A 24,658-nucleotide genomic window follows, 5' to 3' on the forward strand; every position below is an offset into this window, starting at 1 on the left:
GCTGTTTCTAGCAGGGCGGAGACGTCCTCTTACCTAGATATTAGGCCTGAATCCCCTGGCCATGTGGCCTTAATGACAGCATCTCAAGCAATTACTTTAATTTGAGACTTCATAATGATAACTGAAAGATAACCTGAGATTGACCCACTGCGGTATGCTGCATAGCAGGTACAATCAGCAGACCATGCAGCACACACACACACAGACACACATGCACCATATAAACACCACACACATACACCACAAACCATACATACACACACGCACCACACACACACCACACACATACACCACAAACCATACATACACACACACACCACACACACACACCACATACACCCCACATACACACACGCACCACACACACACCACATATACACCGCACACACACCATACATACACACATACCACATACACACCCCCCACACACCCCACCCCCCCACGCACCACATACACACCCCACATACACACACACATCACATACACCACACACACACCACATATACACACCACACACGCACCACATACACACCCCACACACGCACCACATACACACACCCCCACACACCCCACATACACACACGCATCACATACACCACACACACACACCACATATACACCCCCAACACAAGAAACATATGCCACGCACACATAGATATTGCCTCACACACACATACAAACATACATACAGCACACACATACATACCCCACAGTGCACATATACACACACATCATTTATCCTATATAGCTGAAGTGCTTACTGGCATCATGTCCTGACCCTGACCCCAGAGAGCTACTGAACCCCCGAATAGTTGCCCACTTATTTATGTTCATATGAGCATAGGTGCTCATTCATTTACTTATTTATTTATTATTACCCTATCATTATAGGACTTCTCTATGTAGGTCTGGATGGCCTGAAAGTCACTATGTAAACCACACAGGCCTCAAACTCACGGTGATCCTCCTGGGCCTGCCTCCCAAGTGCTGGGATTACCAGTGTGAGTCACCACGCCTGACTAGACTGTTCCTTTAACAACACCAGTTGCTGCTGGTTGCCATGATTTGAACGCACTGGTCAGGCCGGGCATGGTACAGACAGAAGAACCAAAGGGGTGAGAGCAGAGTCTGCCGGGAGCATCTTATTCCAGTTAATCTTACTTCCAACCTCACGTGGTACCTATCGCTGTGGGCAGTTTGCACGGGTTTATGTATCAGCTTAAAATGAGCCTGTGTCTGTTAAGCCCTGTTAAACAGCTACTCCCTCTCGTTTCTTCAAGGTGCAAAGTTAGGACTCTTCCCTCTGGTGTGTGGAATACACGCTCATGGTCACCGGTACTCAGTCGCTCTGCATGGTCCTCCAGATTCTTACCCCTTCTAACCGTAACCCAGCAGCTGCTCATTCCCCTTGCTCCATCCTCACACCACTCTCCCCAGCTGGTAACCATCATTCAACTCACGTCTCCAAGATCAGTTCTGCGTGTATGTGCGTGTGTGTGTGCGTGTGTGCGCGCGTGTGTGTGTGCGTGCGTGTGTGCGTGCGTGCGTGCGTGCGTGTGTGTGTGTGTGTGTGTGTGCGTGCATGCGTGCATGCGTCAGCTGCATTGAGCTGTATCTGAAGACTTTATTTTTAACTTCTTTATTCTTAACTTAATTTTAGGTCCAAATCCACCAGATTTAATTAATTAAAAATTAAGCTAAAACTATTTCATTGACATTTTCAAACGCTTTATGTAGAAATAAGTTGTAACAAGAGCCCGAGAACAGCTGGAACATATCACCGTGGAGAGAGGCTGCTGCGCACCCCCACGAGGACACTGAGTGGCCCCGTGCTTTCCCGGAATGGAGCTCTGCCTGCTATTAGTTTGTGAACATATGGCTGGGACTTGTGCTTTCTAAAACGGGGTTTAGGGATTGCTAAGTACAGCGAACACAGACCTCATGAGACATCAGAGCTGGGGTGTCCAGGGGACAAGAAGGCTAGCCTGTCCAGTTCCTTCCCTGGGCGAGTACAGCCAAGGCGCAGCAGCCTGAACACCAGTCAACTTCCCTGGCTCTCCTGTGGATCCCTACTCCTTCCGGTCCCAGCCCTGCACACAGAAACCCCTTTGCTGATTTGAGGGAGGTGCATGCCAACAGACGTGTGTGTTTAATGAAAAGCAGCTTGCTCGCTCGGCTCGCGTCAAAGGCTTGGAGTGTCACACGTGGCCCTGAGCTTCCCCACCGCACCAGCTTTGAAGGGAGCCAGCCGCCATAATGTAGCCCCAGATCTGAGACCAGGGGGTCCTACAGATCACAACACATTTTTCTAGGTATGTTTTTTTTTATTCATCTACAAAGAAGTAGAAGCAGAAGGAGGAAGAATATGAAACCAAAAAGCCTTATTATTACCTGCACAAGAGGGCCATTGAGGCTGGCTAAAGTCAGTGCAAGGCTTTGAAGATTAATGGGCCCATATAAATGTTGGTGTGTTATGAGCTTTCTCCTTGACATTAAACAGACCTCGCAAGACTCGCACATAAAACACAGTGAGGAGCCCGGGTTGTAATTAATGCCATAAAGGTCTCTTTATCAGATTCCATCCAGGCGTCGCAGAGGGCGATGAAGAGCCAGCCCAGCACTGTTTGTTCCGGACCAGAAAGGGGGTTGTGAGTGGACGTGGTCCTCGAAAATGTCACTGCTTGCAAAGTCGACGACCAGAGTGACGAGGAGTGCGTTCAGGGCACAGAAACACTTCTGGACAACTTGGAGGGTCGGTCCCCGGAGGACCATAGAGTCCAGGTCTACCCCCACCATACCGTGCTTCCCTCCGATTTAAGGGGGCCAGCCTGGAAGTGGCTTTGTGACTTCAGCACTTCAAAAGTCCCAGGATATGGGGTTGGGGTGCAGCTCAATTGGTAGAGAGTCTGCTTAGTACACACCAAGGCCTGGTTCGATCTGCAGCACCACCCAAATCAAATATGGCAGTCCATGCCTGTAGTCCCAGCACTTGGGAGGTAGAGGCAGGAGGATCATGGGTTCAGGTCACACTCAGCTACATAACAAGTTGGAAGCCAGCCTGGGCTACTATCTCAAAAACAAGAAAACATACATAAAGTAGAGGCCCACGAGGGTGCTAGGTGTGCATCTGCAAATGCTGATGGGAAAAGGGTTCATGCTGATCTCAGCAACTCTCTCAGGGAAACGAAAGGTTTCCAAAGCAACAGGACTGTCTGTGAGGTCTCCGCTACATACATACTACACGGCATGGCCCAGCGGGGTCCCTGTGACCCTGAGACAGACTTTTTGGACTTCTCTCACTCTTGAGAGACTCTGCCCTGTGCTAGGTTCTCTGAGAGGGAGCTGGGGTCCGACCTGAAAAACGAAAGGCTAGAGATGGCCACACCCCGTGAAGCTGTGGGCAGGGGTGCTGGACATTGTAGCCACAGGACAAAGACCTATGCCTCAGCTGCTCTGGTGGGACAAACTGTGCCCCCCAAATCCACAAACTGAAGTGCAAAGACCTAAACCCCTGCACTGAAAACAGGGTCATTACAGAGATGGCAATGTTAAACGATGCCCTTTGTGGTTGATGCAGACTCACGGCTGGTCAGAGGACAAAGAATGGGTTAACTATGAAGCATTCGGCCCTAAATGAGATACTTAGATCGCACCCCTCCCCATGTGGCTCAGGGAACATTGCAGGAGGGGAGGGAAGATTGTAGAAGCCAGAGGTCAGGGAGGACTGGAGCCAAACAGTGTCTTCTGAATGGGACAGGGTGGTGGCACTTGTGAACTCAGGAGCCTGTGGGGGTCTACACAAGTTCAAGCCAGCTAACATTGTAGCACAAATGGGGGAGGGGCATGCAAAGCTGAAGAGTTTTGTCAGATAAAGGCTGCTAGAGTGGGGAAAGCCGATTTTCTTGTGGGAATGGAGCTGGCTGGTCGCCCATGGTCCAGCAGATGGAACAGTCGTATGTCTAAGTACAGTAGTGGACTCGGTAGGTTACAAAAGGACATGGATTCATGTGGGGACACAGTGGGAGCAGGGTCTAGGATGAGTTGAAGTGGGGTGAGGGTTTGATTTCATCAAAATAAATCATCTATATGAAAAAAATCAACTTTTTCATTCTTTTCTATTTATTCTATGTATCTTTTGTATCATGTATCTTGATTCCACCCTCTCGTACTTCCCCTAAAATAAAACAAAATTTAAAGAAAAAAATTAAAAATCTCATCATGGAAGCTGCAGTGTGATGCAGTGAGCCACGCAGTAAACCCATTTGTTCATATATCTTTGCTTGAAGTGTTCATCGCAAAGAGTCATTGGTCTGGTTCAAGGCCTCTGGTGTCTACGATACCATCAATGCTGGACCTCACTAGGACTCTCCCTCGATATTCTGCTGTTTCCCTGTGTCGTGGGAATCCTGCAGCGTGGGATCTGCGGGTCAGGTTCCTCGTGTGCTCCAGCAGATCACAAATGGGGTGCATGTTCAGGTGGACAAGTGGTAACCCTGGTTCTGGGCCTGGGCAGCTATAGGGTTGGTCCGACAACCAGGTCTCCCCTGTGCTTGCCAGAAGGTGAGCTCTCTACTGTCCAGGCTAATTCACCTCTAGCAACAATGAGTGGAAGGTGGGGCCAGTTCTCCTGCTTTCACACCCTCAGGGTTGGCTCTCCCAACCTGCACCATTAGAGTCAGCTCCACTGTGTTCCCACGTGAGATTCAGGGGCCACATTCTGCCAGTGCTGCTCATAGTGGGGGGTAGGGATGGTCTTCTGCTATTATGACCTGTCTCAGGGCCAGTTCTCACGCCTGCTGCGGGCATTGATAGGTGGAGGGGCAACTCTCCCCATTCCATGCCACCACAGGACAGGTGAGTGATGGGGACAGCCCTCCCTTGCTCACTACTTCAGGGCTGGCTGAGCCACACCTGTCCCAACAGGGTTGTCTCCATTGTGTTGCCCAGGGCAAGGTGCAGAGCCTGCTCTGCAGAGTGTATTAATAGCTGGTAGGGATCAGGGACAGCTCGCCCATTCTTGGGACCACAGGGCCAGCTCTCCTATCTGCGGCAGGTGTAAGAATAAACCTTTAAAATGAGGCCCTCAGGGTAGCTGTTAATTCACTCTGACAGTATCTTCAGTAGGAGGAGGTATGTATACAAAGGACTCCAGGAGAAAAGTCTTATGAAAAAGACACTGAGCTCGGCAGGTGGCACACACCTTTAAACCAATCATTCAGGAGGCAGGGCAGAGGCAGGAGGATCAATTGTGAGTTCAAGGTCAGCCTGGTCTGTAGAGCAAGTTCTAGGGGCCGTGGCCAGAAAGAAAGAGGAGAAAAAAGAAGGAAGGAAGGTAGAAAATGCACTGAGATAACCACCCTTGAGTCAGAAAAGAGACCAAGGAGAAATCAAACAAGCCCAGGGCTTGGCCGTGGATTCGGGACTACAGAAGTGAGAAAACTTCTACCTCTGCCGAGGGCCCCAGGCTGCATGCTTTGCTGTGACTGTTTGAGCAAACACTCTTCCTTGCTGTTACCTTTCCTCTGCCCCAGCCTGCAGGTTCACAGAAGAGACCCATAAATGCCGGGCATAGAACATCCAGAAGGACACTGTGTGTGCACTCTCCTCACACAATAAAAACGCCGTGAGGTCCAGTAGCCCCGAGCCTGATAGTATCTGGAAGAGGTGAACCACAGGAGACACTTGCCCTGCCCATGTATCTGGCACTGCTCACAACAGTCAGACTGGGCTCCTCCTCAAGCAAAGGAGTGGCTGAAGAAAATGCATGCCTACAGTGAGTACTATCTAGCCTTGAAAAGGGGAGGAACCCTGTGGGTTGCAGCAACTCAGATGAGCCTGGAGGACACTATGCTAAACTAGGCAAGCCAGACACAGAGAACAAGCATCTCGGATTCTAACTTAGGGTATGAGGGTAGGGAAGGGAAGAGTGCAGCTGCATGAGGCATCACTTCACATGTTCTGTGGCACAGGAGAGAGCTACGACTACCAGCAATTAAACATGTATTTCAATCATCAGAAGAGAAGACTCTGGATATTCCCAATACAAAAAAAAAAAATGACGGATATCAGAGATGATAGACATGCAGGCCCTCCCAACTTTATGCAAAAGCTACATTTTATGTGTGTATTTGTGACAGGAGTGGAGGAGAGGGGACGCACACACTGATGCACAGGTGGAGGTCAGAGGACAATTCACAGTGATCAGATCCTTCCTTCCGCCACACGGGTCCCAGGGATCAAACTCAGGTCATCAGGCTTGTGGGGTCATCTCACTGGACCCACATTTGAATAGCTTGCTGTGTCCGTGAACACACACAAGTGTTGCGTGTCGATAAAAATTAAAGTTCTGAAAAAAATCTGAATGACTTTGCAGATGGAAAACATCGTGTTTCTGGGGTGTCCTTGGTTGCAACAAGCAGCCCTCGAGACAAGAGGAAATTCATTCCAGAGACCGATACAGCTGTGGAGCCTGCCAAACAAAAGGAGGAAGAAGCCAAAATTGGGTCTGGGGAACTCAGATAACAAGGAAAGGAAACAATGGGCTCCAAGCTGCTTCTGAACTCACTTGCTCTGCATTTGTATTGACCTCAGGCTGGGTCAACCACTCAGGGCCAGGGACCCAACTATATCTGCAGTGTGTTTTCATATAAATAAACACTTTGGGGATTTTATTTTAAGTTAAATGATATCCAAAGGATTTTCTATTATCCTGGGATGTTAAAACAATTCAACAGTACAGCCACAGGGCTGGGTATTCTGTGAGAAGATGCCAGTATCTGTTGAGGGACCATGATGAATTACTCAATCACAGACGTCAAAACACTTTTATTTTTAGTGTGTGTGTGTGTGTGTGTGTGTGTGTGTGTGTGTGTGTGTGTGTGCGCGCGCGCGTGCGCGCTCGCGCGCGTGTAGGCCAGAGATTAGGCTCAGCTGTCATTCCTCAAGATGCAATCTACTTTGTTGTTTTATTGTGGGCTTTGATTTTGGTCTTTAGATTCAGAGGGAAGCATTTTGGTTTTTTGGAGATGACTAGGCTAGGCTGGATGGCCAGGAAGCTCCATGTCTCTGGAATTACAAGCATGCACTACCATACCCCGCTTTTATCAGCTGGGTTCTGGGAATCCAATTCAGATCTAAATGCATGCATGGTAAATATTTTATTGATTGAACCATCCACCTAGTCTTTATCAATATTTTTAAAGGGATGAATGGTTGGATGGACAAATGGGTGAATAGATGGATGGATGGAGAGGTGAGTGATAGATGGATGGATGATGGATAAATGATGGATGGATGGATGGATGATGGATAAATGATGGATGGATGGATGGTTGGATAGATGGAAGGATGGATGATGAATGGATGGATGGTGGATGATGAATAGATGGATGATGGATAGATGATGGATACATGCATGAATGGATGGATGGTTGGATGATAGAAGGATGGATGATGGATCGAGAGATAGATGATGAACGTATCAATGAGTCAGGGCCTAGGACTGATGCTATGTGCTCAAATGCATATAAAAATGAACTCCAAAAAAGCCTTAGTCATTGGATAATTCTTCCTTGAAATACCGTGCTCTGAGATACAATGTGGCCTACATTTCCTTCCTCTTATTTCCTCATCTGATTGTGAACAAATGAAGCAGCATATTTCTGTGTATCTGTGGCGTCTGAGGTCTTTGCACACATCCTTCTCTCTGCCACTCCCTATGTTCCTGGATTCACTTGTTCCCAAACTGCCATAGCCCCAAACTGCACTTAAGTCAGCAAATCTCAGAGAAGCTCCATAGGGCTGCATAGGCAGACTGTGGAGCTTCTTATTTAATCTTTTCACTGATTTTACCAACTCTGTGAGTTAAGATGGGAAAGGTAACATGTATTTGTTCTCTGCATGCATATTGACTCTCTCTCTCTCAACACACACACACACGTGTGTGTTTGTGCATGTGTGTGTATGTGTACTATATGTAGAAATGGGATGTCTCGGTCTCAGAACTAGGATAAGATATGGTTGCTATCATTTTTCTGATTCTCCTCAAAGAACTGCCTGTGCTTTGACAAGCATCCAGCCTTCCACAGTCCCACATACACAGGCCAACCAGGCCTGTGCCTCCCCCGCATTTGTAACCTTCATCAAATGCATACTCTCTGCAGCCCTGGGCATAGACCACACCTTCCTCCTTGAAGTGCTCTTGGTTCAGGAGACTCTTTTCCTTCTTCTTCTATCTATGATTTCTTCTAATCTCAACCCCTCAAAGCCAAGAGCTGGGTTTCTTTCTTGATTGCTCTGGCCTGGTAACCAAAGCAGTAGACTTCAGCAGTTTCTGCCATTTGCCTTCTAGGCCTGATAAAATCTTGCTTTCATTTCATTTGCAAGGGAGCTTTGATTTAAGCAAATCCCAGTCCCCATGGGTGTACCTGGGAGGCAACAACAAACTGAAACCCCCACCCCCATTCAGATGGAGTCAGCTGAGACAGACTGCTGCCTACCCACATTGCAGAAATACCTGTTTACTCATGGCTTTGGCCAGCCTGCTATAGGAACGCTTGGCTTCATCTCAAAGGCACACTGCACAAACAAAAGCATTCTTAGGGCCAGAGAGATGGTTCAGTGTTAAGAGCACTGGCTGCTCTTCCAGGATCCCAGTTCAGCTCCTAGCATCCACATGGTAGCTCATAGCCACCTGTAATCCCAGTTCCAGGGCATCTAACACCCTCTTCTGGCCTCTGTAGGTATGCCTATACATGGTACATGGACATACATGCAGGAAAAACGCTTGTATACATAAAATAAATAAATATTTAAAATAAGAAGCATTCTTAAAGGAAATTGAGAAGATACGGTTCAACCCACCGTTCTTCTAACTGATGCTGAAATTGGAAGTCAGCTTCAGGAGTAGGTGGTGGACTTTATGCCCAAGGAAAACCTAGAGAAAGCCAATAAGTCTATGAAAAGACCCATCAGTAGCATCCATCATTAGGGAAACTCAAATAAAACAGCAATCCAAGTGTTATCCCTCATTAGAGAGCCAAAATCAAACAAAATAGGAAATCACTAGTGTTGGTTAGAGCCCTGAAGACAACAGAACTCCTGCAATGGTTGGGGTGTGTCAAACATGGGAGACAGTCTAGTTGTTCCTTGCGAAGTTAGTCATGGGTTGAGCACATAACCCAGCAGCTCCACCCACAGGGGACTAAAAAGCAGAGGCTCCTGCAGTTACTTACACACCTGTGCTCACGGCTCACAATCGCTCACGGTGTAAACAACGCGACTGTCCATCCACAGGTGAATACAGACAAGATGTCATACACACCCATGGTTATTGGCTTCCCTTTGTCTTACTATGGAGCAAAAGCTGACATCACACTCAGGGTAATCCCCCTAGCTCAGCCTCCTAGGTGCTGGGAGTTCAGGTACGCACTGCCATCCTCAGCATTTTGAGGAATATCTGAAAGATAGCCAGGGTCAGGCTAGAGTGGTACAGGACTGTGATCCCACACTCTGAAGGACGAGACAGGTGGACTGGACTAACCTGGACTACATGGTGAGACCCTGTCTCAAAATGACAAAATTTCGATACATAGATTGGTGAAAAGTAGATTGATAATAGATACAAAGGTGATGGACAGATGATAGATTCATAGATGATAGACAGATAATAGATTGTTGATGTTATAAGTAGGTTTATCCCACCGACCCTTTATCATCATCTGAGCACGTTCCTTTCCACACTTAGCTCCCATGCTGCCCCTACCCCACCTCCCCCCATCTAGAACAACTTCCCAAGCTTGCACTCTAACCACAGACATATGCACCCAATTTTATGTCACACTGCAAGTCCTTTTATGGTAGTTGGGAAAAAACGTACCCCCAATACAGCCACATCCTAATCCCTGAGACCTGTGACTGTGTTCATTTACATGGCAAAGAAGCTTCACATCAAAGTGGGGATGTGGAAGGGATGTGTTAGGTATTCTCCAGGTGAGGCCGAGATGATCATATGAGTTCTGAGCTGTACGGAACCTTCACACACTGCAGAAGCAACAGAAAGGTCAGAAGTGGAAGGAAGGAGCCATCAGCCAGGATCAGAGTCAGGTGGACATCACCGGAAAACAGTCTCCTGGAAGAGTTTGCCATGAGCACGGCTGTGAATTAAGGCCAACCTAGGGTGTACAGTGAGTGCCGGGCTAGCCAGGGATATAAAGCAAGACTTTGTCTCAAAAACACCATAGAAATAAATAAACAAATAAGAGACTCTGGCCTATAATTATTCCATTTGACAGTGAAATCCCAAGACTCCCTTCTTGCTCCTTCCGGGTGGAGTCCTGACGGGCTCGTTGCAGATAAGCAGGGCTAACTAAGGCGTAGCCTGGCAGAAGATCCAGAAGGCCCAGCACCTAGCCTTTCCCATGTTGCCTGGGGACTGGAGGGAGGGGAAAGCCCATATGGGTACAGAGGGGGCTGGTGTCACACAGAATAGCAAGGCTGGAAAGAAGGCGTGCCCAGGGAAATCCTGATCCCATCTGGTGGCCCGGAAGCTGCTGAATCTCCACAGCTAATCACTGACACAGCTTCTGGTGGCCCAACCCAAACCAGCCGGGCCAGGTATTTGATGACATTTGGGGTTCTAATGACACCATCAGCTGACTGTGTTGGACCTTGGGTCAGGGATGAGGAAACACAGAAGCCATAAAATACAGAGAGGCTCTGTGCTGATGAGGCCAGGGTGATAAGATAAAACGCGTGGGTGTTTCCCTTTGAGGATGATGACCTTGTGTGGTGCAGTCTTGGGCTACCGCCACGCCACCTTCTTCACACATACCGGGTATGGCTGCCCCAGGCCAGGCTCATAGGTGCTAATGTGGATCCCTGATCTCCTTCTCCGGAGCAGAATCTCTCAGGTATTCCTACACACCAGACTTTAATCTTTTCAGCAGCAGATAAAATATCTGCCAGATAAAGGGGAAAAAATTCTTTGTCTTGCAAAATGTTAAGAAAGTTACCTGGGGCCAAAGGTTATTAAGTAGGTTAGTTTAGGTCAGAGCTCAAGTGCCGTGGAGAGTCATTTGAGGGCAGAGTCAGTGCTATGTCCCAGGTGGGTGTTGTTGACATTCCTTAACACCTGGGCCAGACACCCAGGCAGTGTGGCCTCAGCTCTGGGGAGACAGAGGTCACAGGAAGCTGGAGACTGTTCAGGCCGCCCAAGTCCTTTGTGTTTCTGGGAAGCGCGGCGGCAATGAGGCCTTACATTGACTCTGGACATTGAGTTGGTGGGATGGTTACTTTATAGTCATATTCTACCAATCCGTGGCCTGGGGGAGTCTTTCCATCATCTAGTGTCTCCTTCAACTTCTTTCCTGGGGGTTTTCAAGTTTCCGGTTAGCGGCTTTTTAACTACTCAGTTGGGTTCACTTCAGGTATTTCTTTTTTCTTTCTTTCTTTCTTTCTTTCTTTCTTTCTTTCTTTCTTTCTTTCTTTCTTTTATAGCTATTGTAAACAGGACTGTTTCCCTGGTTTCTTTCTCAATATCTGTCATGGGTGTATAGCGAGAGTGCTAATTTTGCTATGTCAGTTTGGATCCCGCCCCTGGGCGGAAGTGCCGACGAGTTCTAGCTGTTTTCTGGTCAAGTCTTTAGGGTCTGCCGCCAAGCATCACATCTATAAACAGGGTTCTGTTGATGCCTCTTCTATTTCCCTCACTTATCTTACCACTGTGAGCACTTAGCTGAATTAGAACAGAGAGGGTGGGCATCCCTACCTTGTTCCCCGATTTTAGTACAATTGCTTTGGGTGTTTCTCTGTTTAGTGTAATGTTGGCTGTGGGATTATATTATATGTGTGTCTTATATGACTTTTATTATGTTACAGCATGTTGCCTCCAACCTTAGTATCTCTAGGACATTTTATCGTGAAGGAATGTTGTACTTTGTCGATGGCCTTTCCTGCATGTGTTGAGAGAATCATGTGATTTTTTTTCTTATATAAACTATATTACATTTGTTGATTCTCGTATGTCGAACTATCCCTCTACCTCCGGGAAAACACAGCTTAATCATTGTGAACGATCATTTCAAAGTGTGCCTATATTCCATTTGCAAGTGTTTAGTATTTTGTTGAGAATTTGTGTGTTTGTGTTCGACTGGGATGCTGGTCTGTAGTCAGTTTGTTTTGTTTTGTTTTTTTCTGTGTCTTTATCCAGTTCTGATGTCAGAGCAGTGCTGGCAGGCAGTACCAGCCAGGCCCAAAATAAAAGCTTCCCTCTCCACCCGTGGACAGTAGAATTATACTTCGAAGGACCCTTGTGAGAGAGTGGGGAGGGAGAAGCCGTGTGCTCCAAGGAAGTGGGCCCAAGGTCCACTGACATCACCTAGCTAGACAAAGAGAGACTGTTTTCTTCCAGTGCTGAAGCAGGTGTTTGAAAAGTCCCAAGGCCATTCCTGAATAAGGGGACATGGAAAGACAACAGGCTAGTTAGTAAATGGTGTGACCATGGCCACTGGAGCTGCCTTCTGTAGCCCTTCTCCTTTCAGGGTTTTATTCTGGAGGGCCTGTTTCCAGGAAGTAGGGTGGAGGATGGACCCTGTTTACTCAATTTGACAAATGTCTTATAGTATAGATAGAGGCTGTTTGCTGGAGCTCCAAGCTCAAGAAACACCCGGCACCCTCTTGAATCTGGACTTCAAGGTCACTGTGATTCACACAGTTGGTCACATGCCTTGTGTCCCTTCTTCAAGTCAGAGAAGCATGTGGCACAAAAGTGATGGATCGGTGAGGCCATGTGGGCAGCCTGGCTGATCTGCAGTACAAGCTGACCCTCTTATCACGCTCTACACATGAAGCGTCCTCTACTGGTTGGGAGCTAGGTCTCCAACTGCGGGTGCTATATGGGGAGGTAATGGAAGCCAGTGGAAGTTTTAGGAGGTGGGAACCAGCTGAAGGAGATCCATCTAAGGGTTGTAAAAGATGTAGCCATTGGTGTCCTCATCCCTCTGCTTCCCAGCCAGCACACAGGGAGTACCTCTGCCAGCACACATTGGTGCCACCACAATGGTCCCTGGGAACCCATCGCAGTGGGGCAAGGGAACTGTGGCAGAGCCCTCTGGAACAGGAGTTCTTCCTCCTTTTAGGTTGTTTCTCTCAGGCTCTCGTCACAGTGATCATCTTACCAACAACCTTGGAGAGAAGAGAGCCAACCGAGGGACTCAGCGTTAAATACCATGATCCTGACCACTGGCTATAGTAATTTCCCTAACAGCAGCATCCGTTACCAAGACAACCACATCATCATTGTGTGCTCTGGTAGCTGTCATTACGCATGAGGTTGTATTCTCAGAATTCTCTGCACCAGGGCCTCCCATAACCTCGCCAAGGACTTGGTCTGTGCGTCAATCAGCTGCCCCGTGTCCTCTCAGCTGAGGAAACAGAGGCGTCTGGGAGGTAAGTCCTGCTTGGGTCACGTGGTTGGTAAAAAGCAGAATTGTGGCAATGTGGGTTTCTCACTCCAGTCCCCTTTGCAAAGCCTGGTTCATCCGTTGGAAGGCTGTTTCTCTGGGACTTCCCATGGCTTCCTCTGCACTGGAGCCAGCTCTCTCTCCTTCCTTCTCCCTTATCTCTGGAACACAGACAATACAAAGGAAAAGAGCCTCTGCCACAGCCAAGATTCCTATCTGACTTGGAACATGAGCCACCACTAGGCTTCCTCTTGAGTTCCTGGCCTGAAGAGGCCTTGCCTGCAGCTGCCCTGGCCCCATAGCGGAAGCCAGCGCAGAGGAAGATAAGGAGAAGGCTGGGGGCCTGGGGCCACTTCCCTACCAGACACTAGAGCACATCTCCTGTGTTTTCTCACAGGCAGCCTGCAGAAAGGGCTTCCCGGCTGGATGCATTCCTAGGGACACCACAACCAAGTAGGAATTCTGCTGTTCTCGACTCACAGAAAGATCCTTTCCTTCACAGTTGTGGAGGCAGGAAGTCTAGAATAAGGATATGGATGTGGCAGTGAAACTCAGGAGAGAACCCTTCTTCTGGCCCTCCAAGCTTCAGTTACCACCAGTAACTGCTGGCAGCCACACAGCCCAGCCCTTTGACTCCCTTCCCAACATGGCTGCTCCTGTTCTCTTATTCTGAGGATATCAATCATTGAAGTTAGGGCCATCCTAATCCAACATGTCATCCTTCCAGACAGGGTCACATTCATAAGCTGTGTGAGGACATGAATTTCAGGGAACATTATAACACATCTAGAAATGTCCTACAACCATCTCCCGTAAACACGTAACCTTAAAACAAGAAGCGTATTGTACATCTCAAAGGATGGAGGTGACGAGAAGAGGTCATTGATCAACTGTCTGGAAGGCTGGGGGACCTGAGCCTGGGTTCCCATACCTCATCCTGTCCTTCTATTCCATGCAAACCTCTCGTCCTCCCCTACACCAAGGGCCAAGACTCCTAAGACTCCTCCATGCATGCAGAAGACATCCACCATCTTCCACAGCCACAGAAATCTCACTGTTGTTTGCCAACAACCAGGATGGGATGGGACACCTCAAATCTGGTGTGGTCTGTACCTAGAGAGCAGCCGATGATGCTTGCTGAGGTGTACCACTGACACATTCCTGGGATCCCCACAGCCCACTCTTCTAACCCCAGGAATCCCGTTCCGGAAGACTGAATAGCAGCTGGGTCTTCCAGAGTCACATGTCTCCCGCAGAAGCCCAGGAAGCCTGCAGTGGGGAATGGGGGAGATGTCCCTAGCTGGGCCTCTAGATTTTGACACATGGGGCAAGGCCCCTGGTCACTGGGAACAAAGGATGAGAGGAGTTGATGTAGCCTGTGAGCAATGTGATAAAAAGCTCTTCTCAGCCACAGGCCAGTTTGCCAGCTGTTCCCTACTCCTCAGAGCCCTGCCTCAGTCAGGAAACAGCGTGAGGGCAGAAAACAGCCACCAGGCAGTGAGTCCCGCCCACAGAGAGGGCAGCAGGTGCCTGGGAAGAGCCCACTGCCTTGCGTTGGGTTCGCAGAATGAGAAGCATGGAAAACCCTGCTTCTCTACTTCAGAGGAAGCTACTCAGACAGCAGGCCCCTCTCTCTAACTCATCCTCAGTCAGGGGCTTTGCCTCCTTATTGATTTCAACCCCCATGGTTTTCCAGGAACCTACCATCCCTCAGCAGAATGACCCAAAAAATAAAGAATTGTGAGCCAAGGCAAGCAGTACCCTGTCCCCATGGCCACTCTCACCTCCTTTGGCCCTGAAAATATCCCTTTATTTAGCTGGCACTAAATTTAGGTTCTGATCGGCAGACTAGAATGACAGGAAAGCTCAGGCAAGCCCAGCAGCCACCCCCATGGCATCCTGCTCCTACCTTCCCCTGCCAGCAGAGAGGCCTGCCAACCGACTCCACCCATGAGGAGCAGGGGACAACCGTTAAGAGCCCGGTGTGGGGAGCCCCCCCCCCCTGTGTGGAGCCTCAAGCCACCAGACCCTTGTTGTGGAATGATTCCTCGCAGCCTCTCAGGGTGCAGAATATGAAGCTAAGACACGTCTGCATATTAGAAGAAAGTTTCTTCGATGGGCTGTGGGCCATGGCTGGGTATTGTTGGTGGCAAGGGAGCTGCTTGTAATTTTCCTTCAGCCATAATATAACTATGAAAATTATTCTACTTCCATGTGCACAGTTGGGAGACAGTTTTCATAGAGGAAGACCTTGTGGGAGTGATGTCTCCGTTGGTGACATGCTTGACAACCGAGCATAAGCCCCTGTGTAAAAGCTGGGTATGGGGGAGCCTACTCATCATCCCAGTGCCAGAGACAAGCAGACTCCTGGGGTTCTCTGACTGTCCAGCTAGCCTAGCCTAATCCACAAGCCCCAGGTTCCCGGTTTCAAAAAGCAAGGAGCTTGCACCAAAGGACAGACACCCCAGTTGATCTCCTCTACATGCTTACATACACACACAGAAAGACTAATTTGGGGTTTTAGACGTGCGAACAAACCCATCATCCTTCACCCTTTAAGTCTGACGCAAGCCTTACTCATGTTCAGAGGGGCACCGTATTGGAGTCTAAGCTAGAATCTGCCCAGCGGTGACACTGGTCCAGCAGTGTCAGCCTCCCCTGGTGCCCATCACAAGTACGAGCTCCTGGACCTACTCCAGACTTCCTGAGTCATACAGTACAAGCTGCAGTGCAGCAAGCTTCCTGGGAGTGAGAACACAACGGAGGCCCGCACCCCCCTGCAATCTAATATTCGGTGATGGCAGTGGAGCCCAGAACCCTCTCTCATGCCACACGTTGTCCGCGGAACACAGGACGTTCTTGCACATGTCTCATTTGGAATGGGTTCTTCTGGCCATTCAGATAACCCCTCGAGTGCCAGCAGGTGGCTACATCCTAATGTTGATTGATCCTGGGTGATGTCATCACCACTGCTGTCCCTAGAGCTGATGTCATTCACTAAACACCAGGCACGGTGCAGCTCTGTCTCATCCTCCCAGCCACCTCTGAGACTGAAAACAACAAACAAGCCAAAACCCCGCCATTAACCTCATTTCACAGATGACAAACTGAAACCCGGAAAAGGGAGGCGACCTGGGCAGAGCCACACACTGGTTAGAGCGGGCCTAGGGCCGCAGCTTTCCTTCTCTGTGTCCCCAGACGCCAAGGCTGGGACAGAGGCTGAATGAGCATTGACCCAGTGAGCTCGGGGGTACCAGGGCAGCCCAGACCCATCCCTTCAACTCACATGAAACACTAGACTGGGGAAGAAGGCAAAGGTCAAAGGTTGTGGGGGCGTGTGGAGGGGATGAGGTCTGGGGAAGGGGACCACAGCCCCTCTTTCTACCACAAAAGTTTTCCCAGCTCCCTGTGTGAGAACTGAAGGCCTGAGCTCCTAAGAATGTCTGACCTCCATTCATGTTGAGTTCAGAAAATCTCTCCAGGGCAATAAGAGCGTCAGGGAACAGTGGGTCCCATCCACCCAACCCACCCAGGGAAGCCACCCAGTCCCCACTCAGCATCTCGGGGTCACCATGCTAAGCAGCCATAGCCACATTCTGTCTCCTATCAGGTCTGTTTGGATGTCAGGTTGTCCAGTCAAAACCCTTATTTCCTTTCTTCTTTCCACTAACCTGCCATTTCTATGGGGTGCTGTCTGTCTACCATTCAAGACTCTGAATGGCTCTTGTTTCTCCACTTTATTCTTCTGATATCTTCAAACACACACCACTGCCACTTTCCCTGTGCACCGTGAGTAGACTGTACAAGCCCGCCATGATCCTGGCCAAGTATTTCTTCTTATGTTCTCCAGTGGAATGCACCATTGCATGACAGCCTTGTCTCTGCTGCCACTTTGGCCTCTTGACTGGATCATTTCTCATTTGATGACAATGTACTGTCACGGAGAAGTCAAGCCCCTTGGCTTGATGGAGTCATTGAATTGAATACATGTATTTGAATACTTGGTCCCTTGTTGGCACTGTTTGGGAAGGTTGTGGAACCTTTCAGAGGTGGAGCTTAGCTGGAGGAAGTCATCACTGAAGTTGGACCTTAAGGTTTTAAAGCTGGACCCTGCCTCCTATTCCCTGTTTCCTGACAGTGTGATCAGCCAGCCTCATGGTCCTGCCACAGTGACGGACTATATCCCCTAACAAGGTTTAATTTTAAAATATATAGATGGACATTCTAGAATAATCTGGCTGAACCCCTCCAGTGGGTTGTCTAAGTCCTAAATATGTACATTCCCACAATGGAGATGTCAGTTCTAGGAAATGAGGGGAGAAATTCATACAACATTTAAATTTTCTATTAGTCCACCATTCCCAGGGATAAAGGAAATTTAGAGCATTGGCCTTCTCAACCTAATATAATCAGGTAAAATGAAGACAAGCTAGTATCTTTAGTCAAAGCTTGGCATGAACTAGTCAGTGTTTTAGGATCTGAGGAGGAGGCTGGGAAAAAGTTCAGTTGGTGAAGGGTTTGTCTTATAGACGTGAGGACCTGCATTTGGATCCTCAGCAGCACAGAAGAGCCAGGCATGGTCTCACATACCTGTAACCCTGGCCTTGGGGGAGTGGGGTGGAGACAGGTGGGTCTCTGATGTTCTCTGGCCAGCTCTAGCCTATCAGTGAGCTCTGGGTTCAGTGAAAGATGCTGTCCAAAAGTCAAGGGGAAGAGCAGTTGAGGATGGCATCCAATGCCAACTCCTGGCCTTCACATGCACATATGTGTACCCATGTGCACATATGTACATACGCACACACACATACCCAGAGGGTAGGGTGTAAGACTGTACTATGCTAGCTCAGTCTAAAATCTGCAGAAGCACTTTGATTTGTTCATTCCCAGTTAAACCTGTGCTGTGGAGGCAGAGGGTCAAGCATTATGTAAGGGCTTGAAATGATCCTAATTCTTCCCAAAATCTGAGAGCAAATTCAATGGGTAATCATGGCTACAGAAGAAATCCTTAGAGGACAGAGGAAACTATGAGACACATTCTTGCCTATGCCTGCTTTCCTGGGCCCTGGGTCCCAACCCACAGCTGGATCAGTCAACCGTCAGTAGCCTCGACGCAGATAGATTTAAATTGTGTCCCTAGACAAACTCGGAACTAGGAATTGGCTGACCCTTTCTGCACCAGCTCATTGCCCCTCCCACCACATAGAGAGGGGAGGTCCATAGAAGCAAGGCCACAGGGGACAAGGTAGTTAAGAAGAGGCCCTATGGCCATCATGGTCTTATCTTCAGGGCTCTGGTATTTCTGATACTTCTACAGCCAGATGCTGAATGTTCTAGAAAACAGCAATAAGCCTTGAGAATTCCCATGAAGGGCCAGAGCAGAAGGCCTCACTCCTTCATGCACCATAACCCCATGACCTGGACTTCCCAAGACTGAACCCACAACAAACACTCCGCTCTTTGCCTTTATGTAACTGTTCCATAGACCGAAACAGTCCTGTCAAAGCGTATGTGTCCCGGCACTGGAGGATGGGATGGGGTCATGATCCCTCTCCACACAGATGTTACAGACATCTCTCCAAACCACAGCCTGTGTGTGTGCAGCTCATCTGTGACACACTCTAGGCCACCTCTTCCTCCTACTCCACAGTGTTGAGGGCCTAATTAGTCACATCTGGAATTGTCCCAAGAACCAGAGACAAATGCTGTGGCCATTACAGAAACTCCCAAGGAAACATTCTCACTTTGTCCTCTGGAAGGCCTAGGTGAAAATCTTAGTGAACTATCTATTTGTACTAGATTAGAATCAAGAAGACCAAGGAAAACAAGGAGCTGACAGAGGCTCCCTTAGTCCTTCTCCCCTCCCGCCTGGCCCACGGGATCGGCCAGCAGCAGTGATTGATTACGGCAGCCCCTGGAGACTGCCAATCCTTGGCTCATCTTCAGACCCCAGATAAGTTATTCTTAGAGTGCTAATTACCCCAAATGAACAAATTATAGTAATTAACTCAGTTTCACAAGGCATTTGAGTTAGGTAGCAATCCTTCAGTGCAAACTGCAAGGCCTAAATATTCATTAAGGCCACAGCAGTCACCTGCATTAAGGCGGGTCCTTCCAATTGACAGATGAGGACACTTAGAGCCCAGAGTTTGCTCTATGTCCAAAGACAAGCCTGGATGTTTTGACAATAGGCAGCTTAGCTCTCCAAAGGGATGGTAAGGGCTCCTGAAGTCCATGTTTCCAAAGACATGAGAAGACACCTGCCATGGGATTTGACATTCACACAAGAGGAGCATACTACTACTGGCAGGGTGGTCTTCGAGATCTGTATAAAGGGGAGGGGGGTTTCCATGTCTGTTAGTGTGCATCCATGCATCGAGACTAGAGAGATGCATTTGACTTTCCAAGAATTATCTGTTCCTGGCAGCATTCAAAATGATCTTTGTTATTTCCCTTATTCTTCTGTCGTTTCTAGATTTTTTTCTACAAGCAACACTTAGTTTATATGCATGTTAAAAGACACATTTATAATAAGAAAGATTACCATGTATCTTTCCTCGTCCCCACTTTTCTTTGGCCTTTATTTGCTCAGGAGGGTGCTCACTTTTCAACCCTCTGCTCTCGGGGTAGAGAGGCTGTACTACCTGCACACGGTTTGTGATCCATATGTAACATGGGCTCTGTACTCAGTGTGTATCCTCTCTGTGATATGTGGTGGGTATACAGTACATCTCCTGTCTGTAGTGTGTCCTGTGTGTGCACTGTGTCCTGTGTGTGCACTGTGTCCTGTGTGTGCACTGTGTCCTGTGTGTGCACTGTGTCCTGTGTGTGCAGAGTGTCCTGTGTGTGCACCGTGTCCTGTGTCTGCAGTGTCCTCTGTGTGCAGTTTGTTCTGTGTGTACACTGTGTCCTGTGTGTGCAGTGTGTTTTGTGTGTGCTATATAGTATGTATTGTGTCTGCAGTGTGTCCTGTGTGTTCAATGTCTCCTGTGTGCACTGTGTCCTATGTGCAGTAAATGCACACACACACACACACACACACACACACACAAGATCTTATTGTATGTAGTTTGTGTTCTATGTGTGATACATGCACTCTGCATATGGTACATGCCCTGTGTGATATGTACGCTGTGTTCAGTCTGTGTCCTGTGTGTGCAGCGTGTCCTGTGTGCAGTATACATACACACATGCACACACAATGTATCCCGTGTGGGGTACGTGTGTCCTGCATGTGGTGAATGTCCTCTGTGACACATGTGCTGTGTGCCAAGTGCCTCCCTTAACCTACCTGGCTGTCTGGGGACCAGGGAGAAAGAAGGGGGAGACCCAACATCAAAGGCAGCACCACTACCTGGTGACATCCTGCCCTGATAGCTAGAGGTGTCACTCAGACTTTATCTCCTCCTGCCTCCAGCTGCAGGCTGAAGGTTTGCACCTTCCTGCAAACACGCCTCCTGCTCACTCTGTAACAATAGCACACAGCAATAGAGCGACTGGATATGGGGCCAAATGAAGCCCCTCACAGACAACATAGAAGGGCATTTTTCCACCAACAAAACCCACCCATCACCCGAAAAAAAAGATGTGTCCCCTTTGATCAGCTTTGGGTCTGCCCATGGATGCTCAGGCCATTGCTGGTAAGCTGCGTGGCGCTGAATGACCCAACCCCTCCCAATCCAGTCCAACTCTCAACCTTCCAAGCACAAACTGACCCTTAGCAGTACCCTTGGGGGTGTCGCTAGGCTGGGGTGACTGGGGTATCCTCCATGAGATACATTTTCCAAGAGGATTTGCTTTGATTTGTTTTTGGCTTTTGCCTCTGCAAAGAAATCTTGGTGAGCCCAGGATACCCCTGTGGATACAGGAGCCTCAACACTGGGCTTGAGCTGTGGCCCCGGGTTACCTCAGCCCTGGTCTTACAGAGCTGTATTCCTGGGTTACAAGAAGCCTTGCCCAGAAGGCTTGTCTACACAGGCTGTGCTGTCCCACTGTAGTGGGGCGGACAGTTTTCCCAGGACTCGCAAGGGAGCTGGGGACTGAGAAAGGCTGGGTACACAGGGGGTGGGGGGCTTTATGGAAGTCGATCAAAGTGGTGACAGCCCCCAGTGGACCTGCCCGGGAGATAGGCCTTCAAAGCTGTGAGATCCCTCAACAGCCGCCAGCAGGTCTGGGTTCTCAGAGAAGCCGCCCACCCCCAAAGCCAGGTGCTCAGGAAGTGAGCTACAAAGAGCGTGGGGGAGGGGAGGGGAATAGGCCAGCGGCTGCCTGCATGGGCTGATCTGTCAGAAAAGAAGCTAGGCCTGGGGACTCCGAGGTTGCACCCCTAAGCTGCTGCAAGCCTCACCGACAAGACTCTGATACCCTCTAAGGGTCTTGTATTTTCCTCCACTCCTTCCCCTTCCATCTGCACACCTGCAGCCCCATGGGAGCCCTCTCACGTCTGGAGGGAAAGTGAAGATGGCAGGAAGGAGGAGAGGAACCGTCCAGCGGTCCAGTGGCCACCACCTGCCCAGCCTAGGTAGATCATAAACCATGCCTGAGCCTCCAGGGGGCCTCTCCAGGCCCCTGGAGCCTCACTTCCTCTGAGTCTCCAAGAAGGTTCTGCGCTTTAGCAATAACAACCACCGGTCACCCAGGAACCCCCACCTCCAGCCTCCAATGGTGTTCCGGCGGGGGGGGGGGGTTCTCTGAATTTTCTCCACTACACAGACCTGAAAGCCATGACCCAGGAAGGACCTACCGAGGAACCCACTCCATAGAGAAGTTGGCCCTGTGACGTAGGAGGTTAGCTTTAATAAGGACTTTTGTTGTCTTTATCAGGGCCGTCCTTATGATGGATGCAAAGATCCTATTTCCAAACAAAACCCAGGTCACAGGGAATAGAACTTGGCCTTATCTTTTGGGGAAAACAATTCTACACCAAATGGAGTACTAATACCTATGCCCAAAGACGGAAAATTCCAGAACACAAAACATGTCTATAATATATACATTATTGAAAGAACACCGTGTGGATTTTCCTGTTAGACTATTAAACAGTCGTTAAGAATGACTGTGAAGTCTGGGGAGATCCCAGTGGGGAGAGCAATTGCCCAGCTTTCAGGAAGCCCTGAGTTTGATCCCCATTCCTGGTCAATACCACAGTAATCTTAGCACTTAGGAGGTGGAGGCAGGGGATCAGAACTCAGTTATATAGCAAATTTGAGGACAGCCTGGACTATATGAGATGCTATAAAAATAATTAATTAAAACAAAAAACTACAGAGAAAATATTGACCACATGACAAAATTCTTCTCACAATGCTAGGTGACCTAAGAGAGGTGGGTGTGTAATGGCGTGTGTCACCGCATAGTAGGGATGGGGCAGAGGGGGAAACAGTCTTTGAATTTCATTTTTAATATACTTATAAATCAAAATGAAAGAGAGATGAAGATTGTTTCAGCCATCTGTACCACTCACCCGCTCTGAAATTTGGGGATCATTGAGCCCCTGCACACCTCAGTTTTCTGAGAGCAGAATGAGGGAAGGGAGGCTTCAACATTAGCGGGTCATTGGGGTTTACAGGGCTGAAACATCCCAGGTACAGGAGGCCCCTGGAGATGACCACATGTCAGGGTGAACCTTCGTCCATCCTCGTCATTAGGGACAAGGCTGCTGTCTCCTGGAGATGACCACATGTCAGGGCGAACCTTCGTCCATCCTCATTATTAGGGACAAGGCTGTTGGTTGTCCCCTGGAGATGACCACATGTCAGGGCGAACCTTCGTCCATCCTCGTCATTGAGGACAAGGCTGCTGTCTCCTGGAGATGACCACATGTCAGGGTGAACCTTCGTCCATCCTCGTCATTGGGGACAAGGCTGCTGTCTCCTGGAGATGACCACATGTCAGGGTGAACCTTCGTCCATCCTCGTCATTGGGGACAAGGCTGTTGTCTCCTGGAGATGACCACATGTCAGGGTGAACCTTCGTCCATCCTCGTCATTGGGGACAAGGCTGTTGTCTCCTGGAGATGACCACATGTGAGAGTGAACCTTCGTCCATCCTCGTCATTGGGGACAAGGCTGCTGTCCCCTGGAGATGACCACATGTCAGGGCGAACCTTCGTCCATCCTCGTCATTGGGGACAAGGCTGTTGTCTCCTGGAGATGACCACATGTGAGGGCGAACATTCGTCCATCCTTGTCATTAGGGACAAGGCTGTTGGTTGTCCCCTGGAGATGACCACATGTCAGGGCGAACCTTCGTCCATCCTCGTTATTAGGGACAAGGCTGTTGGTTGTCCCCTGGAAATGACCACATGTCAGGGCGAACCTTCGTCCATCCTCGTCATTGGGGACAAGGCTGTTGTCTCCTGGAGATGACCACATGTCAGGGCGAACATTCGTCCATCCTTGTCATTAGGGACAAGGCTGTTGGTTGTCCCCTGGAGATGACCACATGTCAGGGCGAACCTTCGTCCATCCTCGTTATTAGGGACAAGGCTGTTGGTTGTCCCCTGGAAATGACCACATGTCAGGGCGAACCTTCGTCCATCCTCGTCATTGAGGACAAGGCTGCTGTCTCCTGGAGATGACCACATGTCAGGGTGAACCTTCATCCATCCTCGTCATTGGGGACAAGGCTGCTGTCTCCTGGAGATGACCACATGTCAGGGCAAACCTTCGGCCTTCCTTGTCATTAGGGACAAGGCTGTTCGTTGTCTTTTCAAATATCCAGGGACGTTGAGTGGGGAGATGTAAAACTCACAGTATCAATGAGCGTCCGGCTAGCAGACAAGGGTGTCATGTGAAGAAACTGCAGAAGCTGTGTCCAGCATTGGCTGCAAGTGGCTTGACTTCATGTCTTCAGTGTCTCCAAGAACAAAAAGAGCTGTGTGCCACAGTAGAGTGTCCCTCACTTGCCGAGCGTGTGGCTCTCGGTCCCTTCCTCAAGAGGACTCGGTCAACCAAGTCCTGGGAGATGAGATTTTCAGTCAGCGGGGGGGGGGGGGGGGGGGGCATGAATATGTGTGTATTGTTGATGGGGGAGAGTCTTCTGTTTTGTGTTAATTTCATTGGTTAAATAAAGAGACTGCCTTGGCCCTTTAATAGGACATAAAATTAGGTAGGTAGAGTAAACAGAACAGAATGCTGGGAGAAAGAAGCTGAGTCGGTCAGTGGCCATGATTCTCCTACTCCAGACAGACGCAGGTTAAG

At 49.0% G+C, this 24,658-nt stretch overlaps 1 long non-coding RNA gene across 1 annotated transcript; it reads left to right on the forward strand.

The window, feature by feature from the left end:
* Nucleotides 1-10,708: 10,708 nt before the first annotated feature.
* On the forward strand, nucleotides 10,709-24,436 carry LOC142843537 (uncharacterized). Its single transcript, XR_012909648.1, has 3 exons — nucleotides 10,709-10,910; nucleotides 13,137-13,446; nucleotides 13,858-24,436. It is a non-coding gene; the product is annotated as an uncharacterized LOC142843537 (long non-coding RNA).
* The last annotated feature ends 222 nt before the right edge of the window (nucleotides 24,437-24,658 follow it).

Source organism: Microtus pennsylvanicus, chromosome 1 (assembly GCF_037038515.1).
Source record: "Microtus pennsylvanicus isolate mMicPen1 chromosome 1, mMicPen1.hap1, whole genome shotgun sequence".
Classification (NCBI taxonomy): domain Eukaryota; kingdom Metazoa; phylum Chordata; class Mammalia; order Rodentia; family Cricetidae; genus Microtus; species Microtus pennsylvanicus.